The sequence below is a fragment of the Puma concolor genome, chromosome E1, assembly GCF_028749965.1.
Source record: "Puma concolor isolate L17-30 chromosome E1, mPumCon1.1.hap2, whole genome shotgun sequence".
Taxonomy (NCBI): Eukaryota; Metazoa; Chordata; class Mammalia; order Carnivora; family Felidae; genus Puma; species Puma concolor.
In genome coordinates this window covers 14,668,338-14,693,570 of record NC_141680.1, presented here as the reverse complement: position 1 = coordinate 14,693,570, position 25,233 = coordinate 14,668,338, and the positions used below count along the sequence as shown (strand labels likewise).

Here is a 25,233-nt window from a genome sequence, read left to right as displayed (position 1 = left end):
GTGCTTAGTAAGTATTTGCTGAATGAATGAATGGGTGCTTACGAGATTCACTGACTCCCCAGAAGAAATATGCCCATTGCCTATTCCCCGGGGTCCTCGTAGGCTTGCAGTGTGCCCTTTGACACAGATTTCAAGATGCCTTCTCTTGGCTGAGATTGGGGAATGTCCTCTTCCCTCTCCTTCATTTCCCTTGGGAAGAGCGTTTGAACATAAATGTAACAGATTATGTGCACAGGAGGAGTGTTGTTATTACTCTTCTCTTTTCCTGCCCCTGTGTGGTTTGGGGACCCACAGATGTGAGGGTCCAGGCTCAGTCCTGAAGCTGGGGCCGGGCCCCGGGCCTGTCCTGACACTGAGTTCCTAGATCTCGGGTGCTGGAGCTGCTGTGTGGTAGGCAGAGGAGGGCTCCCTTCATTCATGCCAGAGAGGGGCCAGTGGGTGTCTGAATTAGTGAACACCCGCCATTAGTGAATATATATTTTTTCTAAATGCAGCTTTATCTCTTTGGAGCCCGTGTGGTACACAGATGGCTGGTTACCAGGATGTTGCCAAATACAGGGCCTGCCAAGCCCGTTTGGTTACACCAACGAAAATCACTTCTGTGCAGACGGGGGCTGCTGAAGGGCTCAGGAAATGTCTCAGTCGTTTTAAGCAGATGAGGCCCTCTTGCCCTCCCTACCCCACGTCCGCCCCACAAACTGAGTTTCCTTCCCTCTTGAATCCATAAAAAGTAAATGAGGTAGGCAAGATGATCTCAGGTGGACAAATGCTTTTTATTTTAATTGCTATTTTTAAAAAAAGTGAGTTCTGGCAAGTGATACTGGTTTTCCATGTATGATGGTTACATAACATTTTTAAAAAGTAAATTTGTTTAAGTAAAAAATTGCGATCAATTTGAAGAAAAGTGTTAAGAAAAGTAACAGTCAGGTGGTACATGGATCTGGGAGAAAATTGAGAAGATGCTGTGGAAATGACTGCCGTTTGGGGAGCGCTGTTGGAAGGAAGCGGGCACATTTCTCAAATGTTCAAGTGGGCCCAAAACACCAGGGTCCTGGGGTGGTTGAAGGTTGAATGGTTGTAGCAAGCCAACATCTTTTGAGGCTTACTGTAGGCTAGGCTTACCTACCTGTCTTAATTGTACGAGTTATTCTCTTTATTTTCCGGTAGAGGGACAGAGGCTCAGAGTTTGAGGAGCATGCTGGGGCCAGAATCAGAGGTGGAGGAACAGGGATTTTAACCCTGGTCTGTTGAGGTCCAGAGGCGGTGGTCTTCACTGCTGTGTTATTTGGAACCCGGGATGAGCACTACCGCAGTGCCTGGCTTCGGAGAGGTGCCTAACACGCACTGCCACGGCTGTTACTGTGAATGCATGCAAGGGTAACACACATACAGTGAGTGTACAGATCTCAGGGCACGGCTCAGTTAATTTCCACGTATGTATTCACCTGTAGAGATACCACCCACGTGAGGTCGCCGAACTTCCCTGCACCCCAGCAGGCTCCTTCTTGCGTCCCCAGAGTCCGCTTGTAATTAATGTGGAGTCAGGTCCATTGCCTTGTATGTGGGGTACCTGGGTAGCCTGGACACCCAGAATAAAGGGAAGAGCATATTTACGATTTCCTGAGTTGGGATTTCTAAGTGGGGCGTCCTAGTTCAGCCCCGAAGAAGAAGGTGTCAGAGAATCCACTCTGATTTCTAGGGATGAGTAAGCTTGGTTTCACCTTCTCCTCCCCTTCTAGACACACTCAGTGGGAACCTGGAGCCGATGCTGTGTTTATTCACTGCCCTTGGAGCAAGGGTGGGTTGAAAAATTGTCACTTGCTTTTAAGCTTATCAGTTATGAACACACTGTTTCATGAAGGCTGGAACTCTAGCCAAGTCCTTCCCGGAGCCCTCCGGTGGGGGGGTGGGGGCGGTGCTGACCCTGCCAGGCCTCAGGGTTAGTCCACTTCTCCAAAGGCAGAAGGGAGCCCCTCTGTTGATTAGAGCCCCCCTCCCCTGCTTTTCTCTTTCTTTACTGTGAGGATCTTGACCAGCCACACTGAATGAGTGTGGTGGAGTCGGGGGGCTGGCTGTTGTCGTAAGTGTTTACTCTCAGGGTATGACGACTTGAAACGGCCCCCACACAAGGTATGACTCTCACCTGGTTTATAGGACAGATCCCTCCGAGGGGTGGAGTCAGGACCTCCCCTCATTTCTCACCGTCACGTGCTCTAAAACCACACTGTCTTGTCTACAGATAGCGGGACTGCACCCGTCAGGGACTCCACCCTGACGCCTGGAAGTTTGCCAGGTGCCTGAGGTAGAGGTTGGAAATGGCCCCTGCAGATTCCTTGAATCCTCATGAAGCCTCTACTGTGTGCCAGACACTGTTCTCGATGCTGGGGATACAGCAGGGCACAGCGCGGGTGCAAAGCCCCGCCCATTCTCCAGGGGCTCTGTTAGGCCCACATGTGTTTTTCCCTTTGAAGCTGATATTTTAAAATTGGAAGCTTCCATGTTGCACTTTTTTTTTTTTTTTTCAGTCTTCTCTGGAGAAATCAGAAGCTTTGGCAACATTGGTGGGCCTGCCTTCCTGCATCACAGCTAAACTGGCAGCAGCCTGCTCGGTATAGGGCTGGTCCCTTTCTGCTCACCTTTGTACCCGTCCCTGGCTACACCTGTGCTACCTCCTCCACAGCTGAGGGATTCGATGTAGAGTGGGGGAGGCAGGAGGCTCAGGGGTGGGGGGCGGCTGGGGGCCACGTCCCAGCCTTGCATGCCCTTTGGGCTTCCTTTGGTTTTGGGCAGGTCCAGTGTGATTGGAAATGAGGGTCCCTGCAGGAGATGGGCTGCAGAAAGGCCACTGTTCACTGTCTTAAATGTTCCTCCCCACCTTTCCCTCCCTAATTACCCCCAAATAAAGTGACAGCAATTATGGGAGGCTATGTATTACAGTGTAAAAACTCAGGAATCCTAAGAGAAGGGACTGGACCGGGAGCTCATGTTGCCTCTGCTCTGGGCATGGCACTAGGCTGGCACTGTGGGCCCACTTGTCGCATTTCGTTCTCTGCAACACCCTTACTATCATCATCTCCGTTTTTCATAGAGAAGAAAGCTGAGGTTCCAAAGGGGTGACATTTCCAGTGTCACTCAGCTTGTACAGCAGAGCTGGGACTCCAGTCCAGAACTGCCTGATGCCAAATTCTATGCCTCTTCTCCTGTCACCAGTTTCACGGTGACCGTGGCTGAGTTACTTGACCCCTCCGCCCTTGACTTTCGCGGTGTATGAAGTGGACGGTGATGCAGCTCAGGTACACGAAATGCATTCCAGGTGTATGAAAGTGCTTCAAAACGTGAAGAACTGTAGCACCTTCACACATTCTCATTAGTTTTTAAGGAAGAGACTGGATTGGTCTCTTGGGCAGCTGGGTGCCTTTTGAATACTGGGCCTGAGCTGGGGCAAGGGAGGGGGCAGTGGAGCCTAGAAGGGGGGAACTGATTTACCAGGCTTCACATAAGCTGAAAGGGCTCCTGGCTGCTGTCCCCACTAATTAGAACAGAGATTTCTGCTTCTCTATGAGAACGGGAAGGTCTGGGCTGGAGCCCGGGTTACCTGTTCCATCTGTATTTTAATAGAACATTTATTTTAATAGGATTTAATCTTGAGATGCAAAGATGGAAACAGAAACAGCGTGTAAATCAAGAGGTAACCAAAACAGGCTGTCTGAAAACTAGATCTTCAAAGGTGCCAGGAAGAGCTTTTGAGTGTGACATCAACAAAGGCCAGTTACTGACAGCTGAGAAGGTGCCTCAAGGGCATGGCCGTGGACAGGCAGGACACAGCCCGTGGTGCAAGTGATGGGAGCAGGGACACCTGGCTTCCACATTGCAGTTCCTCTGACCTCCCTTCCCCTTTTCTGGAAAGTGCCCCCACTTCCCCCCCCCCCCCCCCCACCGCAGCATTCACCCTGTCTTTCTCCTCCATGAGTACACAAACACAGGCAGCAGTCCTGATTATAAATGGATTGTGTTCCAAGCATTCATTTGTGCTGTTTCAAGTCACTTCCATCAATGTTTGTGGAAGGCCAGGTGTGTGCCAGGCATGGGACAACAGGATCCTGGAGGAGAATAAGATACTGTCCTTGCCTTAAGCTGCCTGTGCTCCAAGTAGAGACCAGACGTGTAATGTGAACCCCATACAGAAGATGGTGGGTGCTGGAGGAGATGGTGGCCTCCATCCTGGAGGTCAAAAGAAGGAGGGACCACCCCAAGGAAGGCTTCATGGAGTTGGTGGCGTTTGAGGTGGGCCAGGGAGACTGGACAAAATTTCTGAAGGGAGAGATGGAGTAGGGAAGTACATTCTAGTTAAATGGGACAGGGTACACAAAGGAATGGAGGTAAGGAGAGCGGCGGACACGTTCAGAACTCAGTTGGACTGTGGTGTGGATTTCACATTGGGCAGTAGTGGGAAATGAGGCTGTCAGGGTCACCTCAGGCCATTTTTGTTGGTGTTAAATGCCAAGGAGTGAAGGGCAGGTTAGGCTTCTCTGTTCCCTGCCTCCCCCAAACTCACATGGCAGTTTGGTGCCCTAGTTAGCTCAGAAACATAATTAGTATTACAGTTGAAATGGAGCTCTGTAACCTTTGTTTTATTGTAATGCTATTTATTGGGGTTTGGGGCTAGAGGGTCTTCATATTGGAGGAGTGGTAGGTGGTACCTCCCAAATGACTCTTGATTGGCAGTTTAGCTAAGTGACTCAGGAATCTTTTGGTTGCAGGTGACAGACCCCAATTCTAATGAACTTAAAGGGAAAGAGAAATGTATTGGTTTAGGTAATTGGAAAGTTCAAGGGGGACAGATTCAGGTATGGCCTGATCCAGGGCTAGAATAGTATTCTGGACACTGGTTCTCTCTCCCCGTGTCTAAGCTATGCTTTCTTTTGGGTTGGCTGCATCCTCAGGTTGTCCACAAAGAAAGATGATGGCTATTCCAGGCTTACATTCTGCCAGTGTAGCAATACCACCCAACAGGAAGAGCAAGTCTGTTTTCTGATAATTTTCGAGGGAGTCCCAGGGACCACTCATACTGGACATGGTGGGTCACGTGCCCATCTCTGAACTTTGGCCAGAGGGATGAGCTATGCTGATGATCCAAGTCTAGGTGCCCTCTCCTGGTTCTAGGGGTGGAGTCACCTGGACTGAGAAAATAGGAGGGTGGGTCACCTAAGGAAATTTGGTATGTTGCTGTCAGTAGACCAGGGAATGGAAGCTGGAGAGGAGAAAACAGCAGCTGTCTGCTCTCCTGGCCCCGGTGGTTTAGTTGGTGTTGGTCTCTGTTCAATCTTGTCTACTTTGCTGGTGGCTGCAGAGGCTGGTACTCTCCTAGATGCAGGGATGCCCCTTCTGCCTCTGCTGGGTGAGGTGTTCTCTCTTCTTCCCTGATGCAGCATATTGGACCCCCCAGCCTTACTAAGCACGCTCCTTGGGCACCCCCTTCCCAGAGTCTATCCTGGACGTTGGGGCAGTCCAGTGCGTGACTGTGTCAGACCTTGCTTGGGGTCGGCCCTCAACTCTGGGGTTCAGTGATATTTCCCCATCCTCTTTTGCTGGTGCTCTGTGGGGCTTATTTGCCTCTCCACCCAGAAAGTCTGGATTCCTTTCATTTAGATTGCTCCTTCCTCTGACCATCTAGCCATGGATGCTCTTGGTCACAAGGTCCTGTCTGAGAGTGGGGCAGGCTCTGTATGATCCATCCCCCTGCGGGAAGCTCAGGCCCAGCGGAGATCTCAGGGCTATGAGAGGTGGGGACCCCTAGACAGCAAGGAAGTAACTGCAGCAGGGCAGAGGGGCAGCCTGAAGCCCCACAGAAAAACCCAGGGAAAGTAGCACCATGTGTGATCCTGAATGTACATGGTGTTCAAACAGTGGCCCTCAGTTTCCCTATCTGTGAAATGGGACTAGTTCTAATGAATGACTGATTTTTACTTGTTCTTTAACTGGAGTTATTTGTGTAAGCAAAGCTCTTATTCAGCAATTCCACTCCTAGGTACATATGCCCAAAAGAACTGAAAGCAGGGACTCAAACGGATATCTGCACACCCATGTTCATAGCAACATTATTCAGAACAGCCAAAAGTGGAAGCAACTCAGGTGTCCTTCAGCAGGTGACTAGATAAACAAAATGTGGTATATCCATACAAGATATTATTCAGTCATAAAATGGAATGGAATTCCGATACAACGTGGATGAACCTGAACACATTATGCTAAGTCACTAAGCCAGACACACAGAAGGACAGAAATTTGCTTGACCTCACTTATGTGAGGTACTGAGAATAGGTAAAAGCAGAGAGCCAGAAAGTAGAATAGAGTTAACAGGGTTTGGGGTGGTGGTGGGGAAGAGTTATTGTTCAGTGGATCAGAATTTCTGTTTGGGATGATAGAAAAGATTCTGGAAATGGACAGCTGTGATGCTTGCATAATACTGAAAGCCTCTGGATTGCACACTTGAAAATGGCTAGAGGGGTAAGAGAACAAACATCTTATTCAGACCCTCATATGTAAAGAAAAGATAAAAGAGAGTGTTTCTCTGCTTGAAGATGGGGTGACCAGGTTGGGGGAGCTCTAGTACTGTCTCCATGAGCACTGAAATACATTTGGGGCCAGAGTGCCTTGGGGAAGCCACAGCCCACCCTTCTCTACAGGTTCTGAAGTTGAGGGTCCCCAAGACCTCTCTCTTGTCCAAGCCCATCCCCCTCCTCCAATGGTCATGTGTTGATGGGAAGGTCAGCTCAGGGAGAGGGCTCTGGAGAGACTGGGCCACCTTGTGTGAGCTCTCTTTTTATCCCAGCATTTTCCTTTCCTGTAGCTGTGGGCTCCTGGACAGGCATTTGTCAGTGTCTTGTGGGGTTCTCCTTGGAGGCCAAGGGGACTGGTAGTGGGTGGGTGGGGACTTCTGGGGGCTCAGCATGGATTCCGGTAGGAGTGTGGAGAGAAGAGTATTGACTCTGAGCTGACCTTTGGGCACAGATCAGAGCCTGTGGCCACACGACAGAAGGCTTGGGTTTGGTGCCCACAACATGGATGCCTTCGGTGACTGCCAGCCAGACGCGAGCTGGGCAGCAGCCATTCCAGGGGGTGCTGTCCATGGAGAGCAGGCTTCAGGGTGGACATCTCTGCTGTTCCTGACCACCACACAGGCTTAGAACCTTCTTCTGAGCGTTTTCTGGGCTGCTTCTTGCCAATCTGATTTTTTTAAAAGAAATGTTTATTATATTTTTAAAATCCATGTTCCTTGCAGAAAATTTGGAAAACACAGAAAAGTACAAAGACTAAAATAAAAATCATCTGCAATCCCAGATGGGGGATTGCAGAGATAACCACTATTAACATTTAATATATTTTTTTCTGGTCTTTTTTCCCTCTAAACACATACCCTCCCACACAGTGTATTTACATCTGCATCTACATCTGTTTCTATATATTATAACAAACTAGGGATTATACTTTAGATATAATGTATTAGGACTCTTGGGGGCAAATGTCAGAAGCCCAGGTTGAATTAAACAAACAAAGTAGGGGGATGTATTGGCTGTCATAACCCATTTGTAGAAAGGGCTGGGCCTCAGGGACAGCTGGATCCAGGACCTTGAGCAATCTCTCTTCCTCGCTGTCTCTTGTGTCTGTGTCTCTTTTTGTGTTGGCTTCATTCTCTTGGGCCATCTCTACCTCTGATGTTGAAACCATGGTTACAGACCACTGTGGGTTTAACATTTTAACGCTTTTTCCTCCAGAGAGGGGAAAAAAAATCTCCTTTCCACCAGCTCCATTTAGACAAACCCTAAGGAGTTCCAATTGGTTTGGATCACACACCCATCTGTGCATTAATCTCTACATGGGGGTTGGGTGGGGATTTATGCTTGGCCCAGCCTGAGTCAGGGCTCATCCCTGTGGCTGGTGTGGGTATTGTGAGCATAAGAGTCCTTTCCATTGGGAGAAGAGCAGATCCCTAAAGTAAAGGTGGGGAGTTTCATTATCAGATGAAGGGGTAAAAGTGACTTGGGCCAGGCAGAAACCATAGACAAAAGTTGCTTTGGCATTGGTTCCAGCCCTGGGCGGGGGGGGGGGGGGGGGGGGGGTAGCACAGTGTTTTGAGTGGGCACGTGGGCCCTCATTCACATACCCATTTAATGAAAGATCAATTGATAGCATCCCATGAGCAGTACAGTTTGGCCACACCCATCACATTATGCATATGTATAGTCCGTTCGACCCAGGGAACCCCCTTTGAGAATTTATCCCGCATCTATATTTGCACATGCGTGGAACGATATAGTACAAGGTCATTCACTGCAATATTGTTTGAAACAGCAAAACGCTGGAAACAAGCAAATGCCTATCAGTAGAGAACTGGGCACCTGGATTCATGCCCTGGAATGCCATGTGACTTAAAAAGGAATAGGGAAGCTTTCTAGGGTCCAATGTAAAGTTCTCCCAAGATATACTGGGTAAAGAAAAGCAAGGTGCAGGATGGAGTGTACAATATATGCTGTTTTTTTTTTTTTTTTTTTGTATAAAAAAGGGTGAAAATAGGACTCCATCTTTGTGTTGGCTTATGTTTGCATAAAGAAACTGCAGAAGGATGTGTAGAAACCATTCCATGAGGTGGCTGGGGAGCTGCACGGGGACAAGGATAAGACAATGCCTTTCACCATATGTATATGTGTATATATATATGTGTGTATGTATATACATATATATGTATATATAAACATTTTAACTGTTTATTTATTTATTTTGAGAGAGAGAGATAGTGAGCAGGGGAGGGTCAGAGACACACACACACACACACACACACACACACACACACACACACACAGAATCCCAAACAGGCTCCACACTGTCAGCGTGGAGCCTGATGGTGGGGCTTGAACTCACAAACTGTGAGATCATGGCCTGAGCTGAAATCAAGAATCTGATGCTTAACCAACCAAGCCACCCAGGCGCCCCTCACCGTATACCTTCTAATACATTTGGCTTTTGAACTACATTAATGTATTATTAAAAAATCAACAGATCATTTCCTTTTGGAGTGATCAACAAGTTTGGGAGTCAGAAATCCTGTGTCAGTGTCTGTTGCACACAGTGCAAATGTACCTAAAGCTGCTGAATTGTAGTGTTTAAAAAAAAAATTTTTTTTTAGTGTTTATTTATTTATTTCTTTGAGAGAGAGAGAGAGACAGAGAGAGAGAGAGAGTGCAAGTGGGGGAGGGGAAGAGAGAGAGGGAGACACAGAATCCAAAACAGGCTCCAGGCTCTGAGCTATCAGCACAGAACCTGATGTGGGGCTTGAACCTATGAACTGTGAGATCATGATCTGAGCCTAAGTCGGACGCTTAACTGACTGAGCTGCCCAGGCGCCCCTGAACTGTATTCTTTAAAATGGTCAAAATAGTAAATTTTGTGTATGTTTTACCACCATTTTAGGAGTGAAAAAAAGTCAGCAGACCGAAAAAAAAAGTGGAAAAACCCAAAAAATAACCAACCAGAAAAACTCCATGGAATGTGAGCTCTGAAGTCAAGTGGCCTGGGTTCAAATCCTGCCTTTGCGATTTTGAAGCCCTGGGACTGTGCATAAATTGTTTAATTTCTCAGAGATTCAGGATAGTCATTTGTGAAGTGTGGATAATAAAAGAATCTGTATTCTGAGGGTGAATGAGAGGTTGGGATGAAGTGTGGTGCCCAGGAAACATGGGCCTCCCTGTGAGTTTAGCTCTGCGGGAAAGGAGGATGGCCACAGGAGCCTTACCACCTCCCCTCTCGCTAGGTGGGACCTTTGCATTTTAATGAAGACTCTTGAAGACTGAAAACATCCTAGACTCAAAGGGAGGAATGGTCGGAATTTCAGAAAAATTTATAGCTCCTTTCTGGGGACAATGAGTTCTTATCATTTTCCAGGGAGAGTTTAACTTTCACCTTGGCCTCGCCCTTTGGCCCCCAGGTGGTTGAGCTGGAAGCTGGAGAACAAATGACCTGCCCGTGGAAAGGGGGTGAGCCAGGAGAAGGGAGAAAGGACAGCCCGAGGTTCAGACCTGAGATGGACGGAGCCTGAGCTAGCTGAGAGGTCCAAGCGGGAAGGTTTGAAGCTGGAGAAAATGAGGCAGTCATTGCAGACAAATGAGCCCCGACCTCCCTCAGCCCCTTATCTGCCTCTAGCTATTGCTCTCTCCGCTCTCCTTTACAGCAGAACTTCCAGAAGACCACCTCTGGCTTTGCTCCCCACGACGCCACATGGCTGCCTTTCTGCCCTCAGCTCAGAGTCATTTGACACAGCTCAGTGGTCCCTCCTTCTTAGAATGCTTTCTCCGTTTTGCTGGTGAAAGCTCCCGCTCCCCGCTTCCCCTCTGTCTCCCGGCAAGTTCACCGCCTCCTCCTTCCCTGACTTCCAATGCATTGTGGAATTCTCTGTCTCCCTCCTGGTGTTCACCTGGGTGTCTGAAAGTCATTCCAGATGTAGCAGGTCCACAGTGACATTCCTGTGCTCTCTCTAGCCCCCTACTCATCCCTTAGGTAGCCTTCACCATCTCACTTGTTTAGCCCAAATTCTTGGACTCACCCTTGACTTCTCTGTATTCTTATTGCCCACATTCAATCTCGCCCTGGGTTACTGAGGTGACTTTGTATTTTTTGATTTGTATTTATTTATTTTTAAAGTTTATTTACTTATTTTGAGAGAGAGAGAGAGAGAGAGAGAGCGAGAGTGAGAGCGAGAATGCAAGCAGGGGAGGGGGCAGAGAGAGAGAGAGAGAGAGAGAATCCCAGGCAGACTCCATGCTGCCAGCACAGAGCCCGATGTGGGGCCCAAACTCACGAACCGTGAGATCATGACCTGAGCCGAAATCAAGAGTCAGATGCTCAGCTGACTGAGCCACCCAGATGCCTCAAGGTGACTTTTTCACTGGCCTCCCTGCTCCCTGCCACTCTTTGCCCCCTTACGGTTCTTCAACACTGCAGTCTGAATGATCCTTTGAATCTGTCAGATCACATCTGTTCTGCTTACAACTGTGCCTTCTATGGCTCCGTTTCCTCATAGTAGAAGCCAAAGTTCTTACCATGGCCATGGGCCCTACCTGATCTGTTCCCTGTGATTTCTTTCTTCCTTCCGTTCCTTCCTTCCTTCCTTCCTTCCTTCCTTCCTTCCTTCCTTCCTTCCTTCCTTCCTTCCTTCCTTCCTTCCCTTCCTTCCTTCCTTCCTTCCTTCCTTCCTTCCTTCCTTCCTTCCTTCCTCTTTCTTTCTTTCTTTCTTTCTTTCTTTCTTTCTTTCTTTCTTTCTTTCTTTCCTTCTCCCCATGATTTCTCTGCCCTCAGCCCCTGTTCTTTATTCTGGGCTCTGTCTGCACTGGCCACACTGGCCTCTTTGTGACTTCTTGACTAATTAAGGTATGCTTCTACTTAAGGACCGTTGCCCTTGCTGTTCTGTCTACGTGGAATGCTTTTCCCTAGACACCCTCACCACTTGCTTCCTCACTCCCTTCAGGTCTTCTCTCAGATGTCATCTTCTCATCGAGGTCTTCTCTGATGACCCTGTTTAAATTTGCAAACTGTTCTCTGCTTTATTTTTCTTCGTGGCATTTGCCGTCACTTGATATACCTCATACTTAAACTTTTTATGTTATTAGGTGTTGATTATCTCTTTCCTGCACTAGAATATGAGCTCCAAGAGGGCAGAGGTTTTTGTCTGTTTTGTTCACTGTTCTCTCTCCGTGGCCTGGAACGGTGCCTGGCACATAGAAGATGCTCAGCAGGAATGAACGGATCACATTTGGTTTTCATAGGGAGGGTAATAGGATGACATTTCAAGGCTTTATGTGGTTCATATGATCAGATTTACATTTTGAAGGGTCGCTGGAGCTCCTGGGGAGAAATTATTGGAGTGGGACAAGAATGGGATTGTGGAGATTGGTTAGGAAGATATCAGTGGCTTCGGGATGCTGGTGGAGGGGGATGGAAGGACATCGACGGACCCGGGAAAAATGTAGCAGGTAGAATGAAGGGATCATTGATTGTTGGAGCTGCGCTTCTCAAACTTTACTGTCTGTGCACGTCACCTGGGCATCTTGTCAAATTGCAGATTCCCATTGGCAGGTCTGGGGTAGGCCTGAGAAACTGCATTTAGACCAGCTTCCAGGGGACGTCCTGCTGCTGGTCCACGACACAGCTTGAGTAGTAGGGGTTGGATGTCAGGCATAAGGCAGGAGGAAGAGTCAGGGTGCTCAGTGCCTTTATTTGGGAGACAGAACTTGGGAGGAGGAACAGGTTGGGGGAAATGGGGTCACTTCTGGGCATGTTGATTTTGAGGTGCTGTGATATCCCAAGTGTAGATGTTCAGTTGGCAGTGGGGTCTGTAGCTGACAGGAGAGGCCTGAGCAGGAGACGGACAATTGGGGGTCCTCATAGGGACAGCAAACGCAGCCCCAGTGTGGGTGAGACTGAGTAGGGAGAGGGTGCATTGAAGGTGATCAGGGCTGTGGGGACCCCTACTCTCTGGAAGTTGTATTATTGCCATGAAAGATGGATTGCCAAGGCAAGGGCATTGGGTTAAGATACCTGATTGGATGTGGGGCAGATGTTTTTCTTCACTAGGCTCATTCAATACTGTCCTGACCTTGGGGGGTTAATAGCCTCACAAAGAAAATGTGCAGGAGCCTTTTTCCTGAAGGCAGTGGCCAGTCCAGGGCACATGGAGGAAGCCAGACAGCTCTGGTTCTCAAGAAGGCAGGACATCCTCCAGTTTTGGTGCAGCTGTCCTGATGGGCCTGTCCTGGAACATTTGGCGGTTCTGCTGCCTTGGACCCCCAGCGTGGACTTCGGCGAACCTAGTCTCAGATCCCACTTAGCCAGGCGAACTGGAGCAAAGCACCACACCTCTCTGGACCTGCATGATGGGGTAATAATAGCCGTGGTTGTGAGGGTCAGTGAGATGTTGTGTATAACATGCCGAACCCAGAGGCTATAGAGTTGTAATAGTTCTCTCCAGAGGGTGTGTACAGTCAGGATGGGCACTGGACTTGCCCACTCCCTCCCTCCCAGCTCCCCTGCACGCGCCTGGCTTGGCCCCACTTCCAAACACTTCTCACGTTCATGGTCCTGCTTCCTCCTCCAGCCCTCTCCTTGGCTTGAGCCCTCTCCTGCCATTTAGATCAGTCCCCATGATCTCTCTTGCTCTGAATCACACCCCCACTGGTGCCCATACGTTCAAGCCGGTCTCTCATCCATTCACTTTTCCATTCTGAGCCTGGCTGTGAACCCCCTGGGGGTGTTGTCCATCTGTTCATCCATGTCCCCCATTGCACTTTGGTCCTTGAGGCTGGGTAGGTGCTGAGGACCCAGTGGGGATGAGGCAGGCCTGATCCCTCCCCTTACGGAGCGCTCAGTTGGGTGGGGAAGACAGGGATCCAGCGGGTGGTTGCGGTGGAGGGGCTGGGTGCTGTGACACGGGAGGCTGTGCTGTGGCAGCAGACAGCAGAGGGGGCCTGACCCAGGGTGGGCATGCCATCTCCAGGAAGGGAGATTTTGGCAAGTCTGGAGAGGGGGTGTGGGCAAGGAGAAAGGTCTGGACGGAGGGCTGTGGTGGGAGTGACAGGCGGCTCAGTAGAGGAACGGACAGGTTTTGTGGGCTGGGGGGGCAGGTGAGGAGGGGACGTGAGAGGGATGAGATGAGGTTGGGTGGGTCCAAGACAAGGGGCTCTTGAGGGCATGTTAAAGAGTCGGGTTTGGTCCTAATGGTGGAGGGGAGCCATTGAAAGGAGGGTGCCGCCATTTACTTTGCACTAATTTTCCACTTTCATTTCTGTTCATTGTGGTGGATACACATAAAACTTACATTTTAGCCATTTTGATGTGTACAGTTTGGTGGCATTATTTTTTATCACCAAACAGAAAGTCTGTCCCCAGTAGCAGTCTCTCCCTTTCCCCTCTACACCCCTAACCACCCACCGATCTGCCCTCTGTCTCCAGATTTGCTTATTCTGGACATTTCACTTAGATGGAATCCTATAATATGTGGTCTTCTGTGATGGGCTTCTCTCACCTGGCATCGTGTTTTCTCTGTCTTTTAGCCTATGTTAGTACATTGTTCCTTTAAAAACATTTTTTTTAAGTTTATGCATTTTGAGAGAGAGAGAGAGAGTGTGCATGTGAGCGTGGGAGAGGCAGAGAGAGAGGGAGAGAAAGAATCCCAAGCAGGCCGTGCACTGTCAGTGCAGACCCCAAAGTGGGGCTCGATCTCACGACCACGAGATCATGACCTGAGCTGACATCAAGAATCGGACGCTTAACCAACTGAGGCACCCAGGCGCCCCAGTACATCATTCCTTTTAAAGGCTTATTATACTAATGTCCTTTTAAAGGACATAGCGTATTTTATTTATCCATTCATCTGTGGTTGCTCGTTTGGGTCATTTGCACATTTTGGCTATTGTGAGTAGTGTTACTGAGAGCATTTGTGCACAAGTTTTTGTTTGAACCTGTGTTTTCACTTCTTCGGGGTATGTTCCTAGGAGTGGAATTGCTGGCTCGTGTGCTGACTCCGTGTTTAACTCTCGGAGGATATGCTCTCCGTTGTTTCCCAAAGAGGCTGCGCGGTTACACATTCCCACCGGCATTGTATAGGGTTCCAGTTTTTTCACGTCCTTGCCAACACTTGTTATTTAGTATTATTTTTTAAAATTATGGTTATCCTAGTGGGTGTGATCAGCTTTTCACTTTAGAAAGATCCTTGTGTCTGGAGCATAGATTGAGGGGTGTGGTGGACGGAGATGGGTTAGGATGGGGTGGCCGTTGTCCAGGTGAGAGATTGATAGGTGACCAGGTGACAGTGGGGTGGAGAGAAGAGATCAATTTGGGAGGTGGTGAGGACTTAGTGAGATGCACTGAGGCCTTGGGTGGGGAAGAGGGGGTCAGGCGTGACTTATTCACATCATATCCCTGCAGGCTAGCTCTGCGCCAGCACATGATGGGTGCTTTATAAATACTCACTGAACACTAGATTCCCGAGGAGGAGAAATGGGACCTTTGGAGCTCTTTGTGCTCTTATGGATGGCCCTTCCCATGGCTGTGCCTGATATAATCCTCGGGCTTGGAGGGGAGGGTGAAGAGAGGTCTCAGGTAGCCCCTCTTCTGAGGGAGGCACAGGGTTACGGAGCCCCCTGATCTGGATCACCTCCGTCCTTCTTCATTTCCAGGTCTCCAGGAGACCACGTGGGTGGGCCTGGGGAGCTGGAGAGAATGGCTTTTTGGGGGAGGGTGTGAACCTGTGGGGACCAGTCCAGGACTGGACTGGCAGCTCTGAGGACGTGGAGCCTTTTCTGGGGTCCCCAGCCTCAGGGTAAAAGCACTTCCTGTGTATAGGTCACGCCACGCGAAATTCCCCGCTGCTCCTCCAGGGACACCCAGGGAGAGCTCACAGGTTTCCTCCATTCTTGACGCTTCCGTCAGGGTTCCGGAGGACCCAGAAAGACCTGGCCCAGCCCTTTGTGCGGTTCTCATTGACGTTCTTGCCATAGGCCCCGCCTCTGGGTGTACCTGACCTACTGGGGTTTCTCCAGCTCTGCAGCCTTTTAATGATGGATTTTGGCCTAGATAGGGAGGGAAGTGTCTTTCGATCTAAAAGCTTGCAGCAGCTTCCCTTTTCTTTCTCCTCTCCTCCCTTTTCTCTCTTTTCTCTCTCCCTTTTCATCCTCTGCCCCTCTGCTGGGTTCCCCTGCCCCCAACCCCCTTCTGTAAATCTGTAAAACAAACACCTTAAAAAAAATCCCATTCATCTGTTCCGTGTGCAGCTCCAAGCAGGATAAAGCCTCTGCCTCCCTTGGGAGCTGGCTTTTGAGCTTTGGGCATTAGCTCTGTTTATGTGGCTTGGGACAACTGGAGGAGAATCCCAGGGCACTGCCGTGTGGCCCGGGGCCTTGTCAGGCCTCAGAGGCTCTGACCCAGATACGTGGGTGGGTGGCCCTCTGCTCACCTTCCGGTCCAGAGAGAGACCGAGAAAGGACAGGCAGGGGGCCAGAGATCACTAACCTTTGAGCGGTGGCAAAGCCAGACGGGCTGCTGCAGTCACCCCTGGCCTGTGGGCTTCTTGGCCGACTGGACCTCTGCCTGCTCTCCTCTCTCCAGGGAGAGTGTGGGGACTGGAGGTCAGATTTGCTGTGGGGGGGGGGGGGGGACACCTCCGCCCAATGATGGCTCATTGTGTTCCCAGCTACCCAGGTGAACCTTGCAGCAGCAGCAGGTGCTACCCTGACAAGCACACGGCCATGTCCTTGGCCATGTCCTTTGCTCTGCCGAGGGAATTTATTGTTCAGCACCGTGGGAGGTGTGGGGGGATGCAAGGAGCACACTAGGTGTCCTCCGCAGGAGCTTGGAGTTTGCACTGCAAGTGAGAACCCTGCTCACAGGGCTGGACCCTGATAGAACAGGGAAGGTGAAGTTCAGCCAGTCCATGCTTTGTTGCCCAAAGGCGGAGGGGGCAGGGGGTGGTGGTGGTGCAGAGGGGCTGCAGCTGTCTTCGCTTTTATTCTTTGCTTCGGTGGCCTGTTCATTCACTCGGTGCATGAACGGGATAGCTCGGACCGCAGATTGTGGAGTCAGACTTCTTGAGTTTAGAGTTCTGGGTTCCCTCCAAGAACTGGCTGTGTTTCCCAAGCCTCAGCTGACTCATTTATGTAGATGAAAACATCTCCTTGTCCTGATCATCCTCACAGAATTGTGCTTGGCAGAGAAGGTGATAAGAAACCTCATCAGTGTAATTATTATGCAAATGTAAGGTCTTAGTTTTTGAGGGCCTGCAGTGAAGGAATGTGGCCCTGGGCCCCGTGGGCGTGGGCGGGCTGACGAAGTGGCCCCTGCCTTCAGAGCGCGTATAGCCAGCCATGCCGGCCTGCAACTAGACACATTTCATGGAGGATCTGGCTGGAAGGTTCTCATCATGTTTTCTCATGGGGCACTGGCCCAGCATGGCCCTCAAGCTCTTCAATTCATTCAACAAATAGTGACTGAGTGGCCACGGGAGCCAGGCAATGTTTAGGCACACGCTGGAGGCCAGCAAAGGGCCCGGGTGCCCCCCAAGTCTTGAAGCTGTGCCCGGCTCCTCCAGCAGAAGGAGGCTCTGTGTCCTCTACATCCTGCCACACGCTCTCAGGCTCTGAGTCCACGGGCTTCAGTGGCGCTCATTGGCTGGATGATTTTTGTGGCTGGCCTCGGTGTGGCCTCTTCCTGTCACTCTTTGGTCTGGCCAGCTGGGGCAGAGAGTAGATCTGGGAGGGGGTGACAGAGTCCCTGGGCAGGGGCCTTTAATTCTCAGTGGCCCCAGCTGCCTGTGGAGGCCGACCTCGTGCCTCCTGGGGAGAATAATGCCATTTCCGTGGACAGACCCTTCCAGTGTTACTGACGTTGATGCATCAGCTTGTCACTTAAGTGACTGGGGCAGCTGGAAATGATGCAGCAGGGGGGCCAAAGCAGCAGCCTCTCCTCAGCCCCGATTCCCTGTGGCAGGTGCCGGGCCTGCTCCCTGAGGCCTCGCGTGCTCTGACTTGATGGGTTGCAGGAAGCAGATGTGGCAAGACCCTTCCCCACACCCAGACTTCTTCATTAGATGCCTCTGGATTCTTTGAATTTTTTTCCCCCAATGAGTATGTAATGATATTTATAATAAAAATGTACAATTCAGAAATAGAGTGATGGCCTCTCACGCAGTGATGTCCTTTTTTAAAAAAATATTTATTTTTGAGACAGCACAAGTGGGGAAGGGGCAGAGAGAGGGGGACAGAGGATCTGAAGCCGGCTCCATGCTGACAGGTGAACCCTGATGTGGGGTTCGAACCCACGAACTGCAGGATCTTAACCCGAGCTGAAGTTAGATGCTCAACCGACTGAGCCTCCCAGGTGCCCCTCAGTAATGTCCTTTGAAATAATCCAGGATAGGTTATTTGTATTTAAAAGATATTTCTGTAGGGAGTTAGCAAATGAAAAGCAGCTTTCTCTTGAAAAAAACCCAAGAACCAAAATAACTCATGTCAGGCTCTCTTCCCAAGCAGCATATCTTTTGGGCATCACGTTGGTCTAGCAGGAAACCCTCAAGGCTCTTGAACTACCCTTTTCCCAACAGAGTTTAGCCAATGATTCCAGTGTCTGAGCCGCCAGCTCTCAGAGACCAGGGCTACTGCGGTGGGGAGCCATTTAGAACTTGCCACCCAGCGTCCCTTAGAATCCTAGCTTTGCCACTTACTTGCTGTAGGACCTTCCACTTAACCTCTCTAAGCCTCAGTTTTTTTATGTGTAAAATGGGAGCATGGTTCTGTACCTCCCTCATAGGGTTGTAGAAAAGATTAAATGAAATAATGCTTGTCAAGAGCTTTACATTGTACTACATGAATATTAGCTAGGATTATGATGAGGATGAGGAAATACAGATATTTTTATTATCTTTACCATCCATGTCCAGAGGAGTAATCCAAGATCAAGGGAGTGACATGAGCTTAGACCAAACTATCGGGGAATGGGTTTACTCTGCCTCTGCCTCTTGAGCAGGAAGTTGAGGTTAAAGTAACAATCTGGCCTACTCAGCCAAATTGCAGTGGAGGTAACACTGGCCTGTCCCATGCTGCTCTTTTAGCCCTCCAGCTCTGAGGGTCTGTGAGCTCCTCATTTTGTTTATCCACCTTTTAGTTCATTCAGTACCGGTCACTATGCTGGGGGCTGGCCTGGCAGGCAGGGTTCAAGACCAGGGAAGCGGCCTGGACAGAGGCAGCCCATCAAGAACAGAGGCAGCCCTCTGTTCTCACTGAGTCAGGAGGTGAGCCTGGCCAGGGGAGTGAGTTTCTGTTCATTACTTGGAGATCTTGGTTATCCAGGGTGTTCTGGGTTGCCAAGTTCTTTTTCTGAACCTTCCAGTCATACCACACTGCAAGGGTCATGCCTGTTTTCCAGTGTGTTCCTGGAGGCATGCATAGTTATCTTGTCCTTCCTTTCCTAATGTCCCGGGGAAAGAAGCTAATGCTAGGAGGAGGCAAGAGGGTTGATATCACAGGTTTGGTTCATCGGCATTAGGTTCTGGAGGTTGGATTGGAGCATGTTGGTAAGGTGAGATCGCAGCCCTGACCCCCTGGGCTGAGTCAGCTATGCTTGGTTGCTTGGCTGCAGGTGGACCCCTTGCCCTGGCCATTCATCTCCCAGTGATGTACCATGGTCACACACAGGAAAGGGCGAGAATGAAAAGGGGCCACGTGCTCTGTCTCAGTGTTGGAAAACGGCTCCAAGCATTTGTCTTTCTAATGAACGAAGCTTTCAGAGATTGGGAATAGCATTATTAATTGAAAAGACTACATATTTACCCTGAAATTCTATGGTCTGTCTCCACCGAGACTCAGTTGTTTTGAGCCAGTGATGAGACTCTATAACTGGCATGTTCCTGAGTAATAACATATTCAGAAGAGTTAAGAGTTAAGAGGCAGCGTCTGGGAGTGTGGTGGAGTGATAGCTTAGCGAGGTGAGCCCAAGTCCGGCAGATAGTTGGGTGGTTCCTTAACATGGATGGTTTAACACACACCTATGCTGGGCATGTGGACGTGGGGCTTTTTCTCTCCTGGGGTCTACTAGGAATTCTGCCAAGACTTGGGATCATGTAGTAAGCAGTGTATCCTTATGTTAGCCTCATTTTTTGGTTCAATAGTCGAGCTTTACTTACTATGATTGTGTAAGAATTGCTTATTGTTGAGCCAAGGAGGGCACTATAATTATGTTTCCTTTCTTGTAGAGGCTTTTATTTTTCCCGGAGTTAGTGATTAATGCGTTTCTTCCATTAGCATAGTTTTCTGTGTACTTATTTTTGTTTTTTCTGTTTTACTATTTTTATTTATTGTCATAATTCCTTGAGTAGTCTTTTTTTTTCCTACCAAGAGTTTGCACCTATTAGATATCCTGTCTGTCAGTTCCATTCTTTTCATCAGGAGGCTTCACTTCCAGAGCCCTCTATCCTCTACTGCTCCTGTTATGGTAAAAGGATAGCCATTTTATTAGGCACAAAATCTGTAGGTTAGAATTTCAGGTAGGGCACATCAAAGGTGGATGGCTCATCTCTGCTTCACAATGCCTGAGACCTCATCCTGGATGGCTCAGATGGCTGGAGATGGCTGGGATGCTCAGCTGGGGCCATACGTCTGGGGCCTCAGTTCTGGCTTGGTTCCTAGGTTTCTCTTGTCGCATCTGCTGTGGCTGAAATGTCCAAAATGGTTTCTTCACGTATGTGGTGTGGACTGGATGTCTGGAACATCTGGAATTTGGCTGGTATCTGTATCTCCATGTGGCTGGCCATAGGACGATAGTCTCAGGATAGTTGGACTTCTTACATGCTGGCTGTTTTCCCTAGAGTAAATGTTCCTAGAGATCGAGGTGGAAGCTTCAAGGGTTCCTGTGACTCAGCCTTGGAAGAAGTTAAGTAATGTTATTTCTGTCCCGTTCTGTTGGTCCAAACTGAGTTACAGGGCCAGCACAGGTTCAAGGCAAGGGGAGGTACACGGGCATCCGCATCAAGAGATATGCTCATCAGGAAGCCAACTTTGGAGACTAGCTACCACAACTCTCTTTCTTATCCGTTACTTCTTCCCGGAACCATTTTTGGTCAGGTATTGGATCCTCTCATGTTTTTATCTTTATCTTTTCTTTTTCATTTTCCACATCTTTGTCTTCTTGTTCTTTTTTGGGAACTTTGACTTAGTCTTCACATCATGTTTTTATTTTCTAAGCTCTCTTTCTCTCCTGATCATTCCATTTTTTTTATAGCATTCTCTCCTTGTGTCATGCATACAAAATCTTGTCTTATCTCTCTGGGGATATTACTTTATAGTAGTGTTTTGGGGTCCCCATTGGTTCCTTGCATTGTCTGTTACCTTCGGGTTCCTCTTGATTATTTTGACATCTCTCCCTGATGCTGGAGTCTTTCCTCAAATGTCTGGCCATCCTTGGCTGTCTCTCTGTACCCAAGAGTGAGGCACTAGGAACTGGATTGGGAACTGTGTGCTGGGGCTGGCGTGCCACCTGGGAGCTTCCATGCAGGGTGATGATTAGGTAGCAAACTGCCTTTTCCATTGGAGTCCAGATGTCTTTTCTCAAGGATTGTTGCTCAGTTTCTTATGGTGGTGAGGGTTGGGAAGGTCATCTGGCTGCTGAGGAAGTGACAGGTTGGGAGGCTGTCCAAAGGCTCTGTGTCTTAAGTATCAAACACTCTGCTGGGGTGATTCCAGCCCATCTTCCAGGCACAAGCCATCTTTTGTAGGCTGGATTTTCCTCTTCTGTTACATTTGCTCTTGTCATTTCACACTTAAAAAAAAAAAAACTGTTATTTTAAGGGGCTTCAGAAGAAGCAAAATAAATGCAGGTAATCAGTCTGATATGTTCATCATGGAAGTTTCAACAGAGACAGATATAGTCTGTCTCTACTTCTATGTTCGTATCCATATCCATATTTATATCTATCTCTCCTAAAAGAAGTGAGAGAGAACTACTTAAAAATTATTTTTTGTTAGGGCACCTGGATGGCTCAGTCAGTTAAGCATCCAACTTTGGCTCAGGTCATGATCTCATGATTCGTGGGTTCGAGCCCTGTGTCAGGCTCTGTGCTGACAGCTCAGAGCCTGGAGCCTGCTTCAGATTATGTATCTCCCTCTGTCTCTCTGTGCCTCCCCTGCTCACGCTCTGTCTCTCTGTGTCTTTCAAGAATAAAAAAACATTAAAAAAATATTTTTTGTTGTGACGCATGCCATACATTTAAACTGAATTATGCAGTAAGCACCCACGTACTTGGCATCCAGGTCATGAAATACTAACAGGCTGGGAAAATGCTGATATTCTGTGCTTTTGTGGCTCCATGGTTTGTGATTGTGGTTCTGAAGCTATCTGAGGCCGTGACCCTGTGAGCTGGCCATCTTTGCCCTGAGCATGATGTGGTTCCTTCAACTGAGGCCAGACGGTGCCAAGCAGAGTGGCTGAGTGCTGAGGCTGAGCATGTGAGGGAAGCTGTTTCCAGGTGATACGGCGCGTTTAGGCTGGATGACACGCGTACCTGCACCTCTCTTCTCCTCACTCCTGACTCTCTGCTAAGGCTTCTGTACTTTCCTGATCCCTCCTGGGTTTCCCAGGACCCCCTGACTTGTGGTGTGTCCAGAATGAACACTTTATCATCTGCCTTTCACAAACCTAGTTCTTCTCCTCAGATGTGTCATGTACGAAGCACCCACTTGGTGCTTGGTTTTCTGACACCCAGCCTTTTAGCTTCTCTTCTTCCTACTGTATCACTAAGTGACCTTTTTTTTTTTTAAAGTTTATTTATTTTTGAGAGAGAGAGCGAGCGAGCATGGGGGGAGGGGCAAAAAGAGAGGGGGGCTGAGGATCTGTGCTGACATCAGACAGCCCAATGTGGGGCTCGAATTCACAAACCGTGAAATCATGACCTGAGCTGAAGTCAGAAGCTTAACTGACTGAGCCACCCAGGTGTCCCCCAACACCCAAATTTCTGACTCCGTGACTCTTGGGCCCACACCACACCCCTCAGGGTCTGCGCTTACTCATGTGTGAGCCGTACGGCGTCAGTCAGTCCTAAAAGTTGTCTGTTGGGTAAGGCTTTTCCCAGGAGTGTGGAGATGTGCCTGTGTGTGTAGGCTGGTCCATCAGCTCTGAGATGTAATACAGGAGGCTCACTTGTCCCTAACCAGGGGCCATAGCCGGGTCTCCAGGGCGGGGTCACCCTCCTGTCCTGTTCCTCCTGGTGCCTGTCCTTTCTCTTACCCCTGGCCCAGTCGAGAGATTCAGGGCCCTCCGTGCCATCCTCACCCAACACATCTGGAGAGAAGCCAGCGTGTTCTTTGAAGCTACAGGCACCAAGTATCACCCAGAACTCCCCTTGGTCCCATGTGTAGCCCACTTTCATTGCCCAGGGTATGGCCTATTCACCTCCTGTGCTGCCCTGGGTTCTGCTGTCAGTGCATTCCTTATGGGGGACCCACAGACCCCGTGGATGGACCCCTGATGCTCATGCCTTTTTTTTTTTCTTTTAATAAGCTCTATGCCCAACATGGGGTTTGAACTCATGACTCCGAGATCAAGAGTCGCATGCTCTGGGACACCTGGCTGGCCCGGTTGGTAGACCGTGCAACTCTTGGTCTTGGGGTCTTGGGGTCATGCGTTCAAGCCCCACGTTGGCTGTGGAGATTTGTTTTAAATATCTTAAAAAAATAAAAAGAGTTGCATGCTCTACCAACTGAGCCAGCCAGGCACCCCGACATTCATGCTTTATAAATATGTGTCTCTGAACCAGCTGTGCCTCCTGATAGGTTCTTCCTGAGACGTGACCTGCTCACTTTTTGCACACTCGTGCTGAGGTGATTTGGGAACTGCGCTCTCTGGAGAACAGGAGAGAGGCTGCCTGTGGGATTTGGGCACCTCCCCTTGCCTCTCCAGGCCTCGATGTCCTTGTCTGTGTGATTAGGCGGTTGAATGGTTTCTAATGGTTTCTCCCAGGGCTGCTGGTCTGTGTCCATGAACCCCAGGATTGGGTGTGCATGGCAGGGGCGGGGGCTTGCCATTTTGCATCCTTGGGGAATTTTGAGTCACCAAAGGTCCAGAGTTGGGGTCCGAATCTCCAGGAACCAATTAGAGTGTGCACGGGGATGGGACATGACACCAGAGACAACCATGCCAGATGCTTCCAGGTGAGCAGTGCCTGCTCTTCTCAGGGGGAACCGGTGGGGCACTGGGACTCACTCCCTTCGCCTGCTGGCACCTCTCACTCCCAAATCCTGTGCCCCCTTGTGGCCCCTCACCTCCCCGCCAGCCCCATGGGGCTCTGTTCTTCTCCGCTTTCACATCGGCCCCAGCACAGGACAGACATTAACCCCCTCACCTCTCCGTCTGTCCCTTTGGGGCTTGGAATCAAGCCATGCGCATGTGCCAAGAGCCTGGTGGCCCCCACACAGTGGCTGGGCTCTCCTGTCCCTGCCTCCTAAGCTTAGGGTCCAAAGTACGTGGGCATCCGAGTTCCCCCAGGTTTGAAGCTGTCCCTGCCTCCTCTCTGTGCTCGGATTCACTTTCTGCCTTGATCCCCCTCCCCTGCGCCCACTCCCTCCCCCCTCATTTGATGGCCGCCTTGGCAACAACGACAGTGGCCAGGTATTATGTTTTTGCTGTGTACCAGGCACTGTGCTAAGTGCTTTACAGGCTTATTCAGGCCACTGGTGAGGTGGGTATAGTTACACCATTTTACAGATGTGGAAACTGAGGGGCATGGAGATGAAGTGACCTGACCAGGGTCACATAGCTAATCGGTAGGGCTGGAATTCAAATCCAGGCTTGTTGGGCCATAAAGCCGGTGCTTTTGATCTTACTGTACACACTGCCCACCTGCCTTGCTTGAGGACAGAGCCTGGTTCTCTCTACTCCATCCAGTCTGCTGCCCGGGTGACTGGCCATGCCTGCACGGAGCCTCTCAAGGTGCTTTCAACCATGGGGATGCCCCAGCACTGCTTGCTGCTAGAATGAGGGTTATGCGATTGTGTGCTGGGTCTGGGGTCTCCGTAGCCGGCAAGGCAGACTCCTCTGGGTATCACCCAGGCTGAGGTCCCCTGCTCATCCATCCCCCTGGCCCGCCTTACCCAGGGACCACAGAAGTATCTGCCACCATAAAAACTGTCAAGACACTAGCCCTCGAGACGTTGAACACAATTTTCTGAGTCCTGTTCAGGGAACGGGCGTTGGGAGTTAGCCCGCCCATTCTGCAGATGAGAAAGCAGAGAGACTGAGACTTTGAGGTTCAGCTCGTCAGGCTTCTAATTCTTCTTTCCTCTCATTGTGTCTGATTCTTTTTTTTAAATTTTTTTTTTCAACGTTTATTTATTTTTGGGACAGAGAGAGACAGAGCATGAACGGGGGAGGGGCAGAGAGAGAGGGAGACACAGAATCGGAAGCAGGCTCCAGGCTCCGAGCCGTCAGCCCAGAGCCCGACGCGGGGCTCGAACTCACGGACCGCGAGATCGTGACCTGGCTGAAGTCGGACGCTTAACCGACTGCGCCGCCCAGGCGCCCCATCATTGTGTCTGATTCTTACGATGATTTCTCACGAATCTTTTATATTATGTTATTTCCTATTGTTTATGGTTTAGTTGGTTGTATAGGATGGGGAAATGGGATCAGCTAGAACTCAGAAGATCT

General features: G+C 49.6%; 1 protein-coding gene and 1 long non-coding RNA gene across 8 annotated transcripts in view; both read left to right on the top strand.

Annotated features, from left to right (window-relative positions):
* Positions 1-25,233, top strand: part of RAP1GAP2 (RAP1 GTPase activating protein 2) — a 227,885-nt gene that overhangs the window by 93,973 nt on the left and 108,679 nt on the right. The window lies entirely within an intron of this gene.
* LOC147574133 (uncharacterized) lies at positions 3,304-9,637 on the top strand. Its single transcript, XR_015243927.1, has 2 exons — positions 3,304-4,284; positions 9,469-9,637. It is a non-coding gene; the product is annotated as an uncharacterized LOC147574133 (long non-coding RNA).